At 39.6% G+C, this 5,275-nt stretch overlaps 1 protein-coding gene across 1 annotated transcript in view; it reads left to right on the plus strand.

Moving 5' to 3' along the window:
• Positions 1–4,992: 4,992 nt before the first annotated feature.
• The window catches only part of ARFGAP3 (ADP-ribosylation factor GTPase activating protein 3), a 21,806-nt gene continuing 21,523 nt past the window's right edge, over positions 4,993–5,275 (plus strand). Inside the window, exon 1 of the mRNA XM_010139808.1 lies at positions 4,993–5,105. The gene's annotated coding sequence lies outside the window, so the exon portion shown is untranslated. The remainder of the gene's footprint in view (positions 5,106–5,275) is intronic.

A 5,275-nucleotide genomic window follows, 5' to 3' on the forward strand; every position in this document is an offset into this window, starting at 1 on the left:
TAATTGTGGAAGCGCAGCTCCTGCGGCGCACCAGGTGTCTTGAGATTGCTAGAAGGAGGGTCAGCTCAGCTAAAAATAAAAGCAGGTTCCAAAATAGTGATAGTGCAGAGCCTTGAAAGTGGTTTTCTTTCCTTTTTTTTTTTATCAAAGAAGCGAAGCCCGTTGTGGTACAGCCACTTCTGTGGTGAGAAAAGTTTGATGTTTTCTCATTGTGTTGGACTCGTCCAGTGCCGACTTTAATTTTTTGGAGTTTTAAAGCCGTGTTGATTTTTTAGAATCTGTTACATATGGAGACTGTGAACTGGGAGAGGTGCCTCACACTGCAAGGTGTCGTGGCACAAGTGTTGGGCAGCGGAACTACCATCCGCAGTTATGTGCTCCTGTGCTGCTTTTTAGTGCTGTCTGCTTCATTGTTTTGGCTTTATGACTTGCTCTGTGAATGTATCTGAAAAATACACTAGGAAATTTCGGACTAGTATTACGAGGAAACACCTTGAGTTAGTTTGTTTCATGTGGATATAAATGTGGATGTCTATCTTTGGTCCCAAACTGACTTCCTCACTTTGAACACAAATAATTAAGACTATACAGGCAATCGACGCACATCTCATTTCTCAGAATGCAAAGCTCAAAGGTGAATGCTCGCTCTTTAGTTTTTAGCACAAGCATTCCTAAAACTTGCCTTTGTAATGGGTTAAAAAGTTCATCAAGGACAGATCCTAGTCCCAGCAGGGAGAGTCAGAGACATCTTTTACAGGCTCCTGAAATTTGCTGGCACTGTGTCTAAGAGGTTAAGTAGTTCTGTAATGTTGTTGTTATTCTTTTTTCTGCGTTGGGATCACAAGAGAATCAGAAGGTACTGCCCATAGCTGGTGAGGATGGAAAACCTGAGGATGGAGTGCCTGAAACAGTTCTAAATTCATTATTACCGTGCTAGACTTAGGAAAGTGGCTGTGGTTGCTCAGCTGTATCTGTCTCTCCTTGCAGTCACGTCAGGTGCTACGTAGAAATTTAGTACTAATGTTAACAAAGCAGTATTGGCACAGTGCGTGCTGCCACTCACTCTAGGTCGGTTTGAAAGAAGTAGCTCAGGTGCACAGAACTCGTATTAGCACTGCAATGGAGCCTGATCTTGTTGACCTTCTTTTTCTTTCATTTCTTGGTGTGTCTTTGCGTATTACATAATATAGAACTGCCTGATGACAGACATGTTACAATTATTAAATAGGATGTATTTTGTTCATATAAGAATGTTCATACTCCTTAAGCTACCTGATATTGTTAATTTGAGTGTTTGTAAAGCTCACCTGTTTTGAAGGCTTGCACCCTGAGGCTGTGCTATATAGTCTGTTTTAATCTGGCCCGGGTCTGTTCCTCTAAAACTGTTAGTTTTTCATTCTCTTCATTCTGGTTCTTTTCTTTTGTTGATTATAGTATTCGTGTCTTTGCTTGGACACCCAGATGAAGAATCTGAACTGGCTAAAAACTAAGTGTGCATGTTATGGAGGCGGTTTATTTGTTGTTTCAGTTTTGTTATTACAGCGTGTACTGTGGGTGTGGTTTGTGTGTGTTGGATGGTGGGTTTGCTCCAGAGTATAGTACATCATGTCTCATGTAATTTTAAGATAGCAATACTTCCAAAATGGGCAGTCCTGTCTTCTTCCTGTGGCAAAGACTCCTGTTCTGTCCCTATTATTGGTCACGAGGCTGTGATGTGAGTTGGAGCTACCTTTGCTCTGAGTCAAAGCAGTGCAGTGCTGGTTTCCAGTAAGGTCAACAACTGTGATTATTATTGCTGATGCAAGAGAAGGAAAGCCTCTCTGGATACGGTGGCTGGTGTCTAAGAGAGTAGCCGCTTGGTTTTGGATCACCTTTGACCAAGTGTGAAACTGCCTCCTAAGCTGTAGCTGGTTTGGTGTTGATGCAGCTGTAGGGTAGCCTTGCACACTAGGCGTGGCAACACAAAGACTTGTGGAGCTACCCTGTGGCCCTAACCCTGCTGCACGGGAAGGTGGAAGTGTCCGTGTCACTATGACCTCAGGGAATAGCTTGCTAAACCTGCTCGCCTTGTCTGAAGTGCCAAAACTAACATTTCTGTAGGCTGTGTTACCTTTCCATATCCAGTAACAATGCATATTAACTAACGTTGGTATTTTGTGCAAGGTGGGTGCTGTGTGATTTAATGACTGCTTGCTGTGAATTATACCTGAGTCTTGGTGTTTGCCCATGTACAAACATCTTGATTAGGCCTTTTGCTCTTTTTTTCAAAGTGGCTGTCACTGAATCTAGGTTGTCCTGAAACATTTTAACAATAAATAACAAAAAGAATGCAAGTGTGTTTTAAAAGCAATAGATACTAAAGCATATTAAATAAATTAAAATTTATTTTTATAGTAATTTTGATATTCTACTTGTGCCTAAATCAGTACAGAAAATACACTTTATCTGTTTTTGGAATAGAAATTATTTCATAGGTTTTAAATTGGTTTTAAATTTTTTTCCCAATTCTTGTTACAATTTAAGTGGTGAGAAGCACTTTAAAAATTGAGAAAACTAAGCAAAATTAGTCTAAGCATTAAAGAAATATGCTGCTTTTTCTGTTGCATAAGATGATGGAAGTGTTGGCTTTTACATTACTTTTCAAGAAAATTAGATGTTCCTACTTGCATCACAGTCCTAAAAGCTACAGTTTTTATGCATTTGAATAATTTTCACAGGTATCTGGTAAACAGCTGATGGAGAGTCCTGCATGATACTGAGCTATACTGCTTTGTGGCAGCTAGCTTCCGAGGTGATGTAACTGACTTTTAAGGTGTTGAAATTAAGAAGTGCTTGTAATTGTACTGGGAAAGGGAGAAGAATGTTCAGGAATTCTAAACATGGGAATTTTGTTTTAACCACCTGCTAATACTCAAGATTCTCATTTCCCACTTGTACTCCAGGGAATTTCTACAAGTCTTAAAACTGTAAGCCTGCTTTGCTCTCCTGTTCAGAAGCAAAACCAAGGCTGTTCTGTTAGCTTTAGTTTCACATAGGAATTTTTTCTGTTTTGTTGTCCCCATACTCCTTTTGGCCTTGTAAGAAAAAGCCTGAAAATAGCCATTTTAAAATGAGTGTGAGGCTCATGTTTTTTGAGGAACTACTTCTAAGAATTGAGAGAAAGAGAATGAGTTCTGAGTACTAAGGCTAGGAGTTTTCTTAGAATATGGGTAACGTGAATGTGAGAATAGAATATTCATATATATTCAATATATTCATATTAGAATATGAGTAACGTGAAGTTACTCATTCTTGTTTTTCCCCAACTCTCTGTATTATTTTGTTGTGTGCTTGTTTCAGGGTTTCTCTGTAACTGCTCCTTTTGACACTCATTCCATGTAGCTTTTATTTCTTCTTTCTGCTATATGTCAGTGAATTACCCTGTTTCCACATACAGTAGTAGGTTACAGAAGCGTTAAGTCTCTCTTGGGAAAGAAAGCGGGGACTTGCATATGCAGAAACTGACCTCCATGCTTTCTGTTGATGTTACCAGCCTTAGCCTAACTGAAGCTCAGACTTTAAATATTCATGTGTCAGAAGAGCCAGTGCTGGATCTGCTGGTGAACTTTTGCTCATACCTGATAAATTTCGACTGTACCAGCTTAAGTAGACCCACACTAAACAAAGGAGTTTGGCCTCAAACGTTGTATGAATGTTTCTAGCAAGAAGACTTCTTAACGTCTTATTTTTGCAGTCTGATGAGGAGATGCTGGAAGCATTGTGGCCTGTGTGTAGGGTGTACGATATGTCCCCAGCTGACCTGGAAGAAACTTTTTTTTCCCCCTTTCTGCATATAGTTAAGAACTTCCCCTGCTCTCTGAGGATGCATTATAGAAGGATGTTAAAGGATAACACTGCAGATTGGAACTCCATCGATTTCTGTGTAAAAGCTAAAGCTTATCTCTCTGTGGAGTGATTTCTTAGTAGATGCCACTGACAGTACCTACAGATAGATCCTTTTACTGTTGAAGTAGTGGTCTGCAGCCTTTATAAATACCACTGAAAAAATATTGATCAAATAATGAAGTACTTTCATATCAGAATAGATGTGTTGCACGTGGCATTAACTAGGAGTAGCTGGTTTTGTTTAAATTTGTGTTCTTCCTTGCCTTTGAAAATCGATTCGTATCAGTTAAATTTTTTGCTCTTGCTTTCCTTGGTTGAAGAAGTACACAATTCAGAACAGCTGAAACAGGACTTGAAAGTTGTCGTCTGCAGACTGGCAAAGTACGTGATATACCTCTGGTATTTTGCTGAATGTTAGGAGTCTAGTGTGATGGCAGAGGATCAGAAATTCTTGGTTTTGACTATGCAGTATTTGTGGGCATGTTTCTTATTAACCAGTCTATGTTGTGGACAGATAAAAGGTTGATACAGCAATACAAGTGTGATATATCATACAAATAGTCGTGTCTGGCAGAGAGTGCTAGGCTAGGCAATACGCAGCGTGGATTCTTTCTTCACACGGCTGGATTTCAGAAGCTTGCTCTAAGGGTCAAGAATGCTGTATATGAAAGTAGATGCTGCGAAAAGAGTAGACTGAGCGGTACATTATGAAGAGAGCCTGCCCTTGGGAAAGTATTTCCTAAATGAACTCATATTTCAGTAGTGCTGGAAGTACTGGGTTAAATGTGTGTTTGAACTAAACTGACGTGTGTTCTCTGACTCAGTTTCCCAACCTGTGATCCCCGTGTACGCTGGTTATAGTCAGAAATAGGGAAGTCACGCAGTCCTGACTAGTTAGGGCAGACACACGAATGTGGGCAGGTTGTGTAACTCCTCTTTATATTTACAAAATCAGGATTATATGAAGTTGTCATATCAACAGATAGTTTAAGGATGAGTTAATTAAAGTTGATCACTGCAAGGGTGTTAGGATGACCTGTAATATAACTGTAATGATGTGGTTATGCTCAAATCCTGTTACTGATCTGTGTTTTCTTTAAGGTATGCTTTGACTGTGGAGCGAAGAACCCTAGCTGGGCAAGCATAACATACGGAGTTTTTCTCTGTATTGATTGTTCAGGGACCCATCGATCACTTGGTGTGCATTTGAGTTTCATTCGGTAAGTAGTTTCTATATTTTTATGTAAAAATTGCATCTTTTAATGTTTTTGGGTTTTTGTTCATACACCCAGGAAAACCTATTCTTCTCTCAGGTACTGATTCAGACCTTTTTAATGGCTTTGATGTATCTGATAGTTGCTTGGGAATTAGGTAAATAGGCAGGGTCCGC

This window comes from Buceros rhinoceros, unplaced genomic scaffold (genome assembly GCF_000710305.1).
Source record: "Buceros rhinoceros silvestris isolate BGI_N320 unplaced genomic scaffold, ASM71030v1 scaffold18177, whole genome shotgun sequence".
NCBI classification, from domain to species: Eukaryota; Metazoa; Chordata; class Aves; order Bucerotiformes; family Bucerotidae; genus Buceros; species Buceros rhinoceros.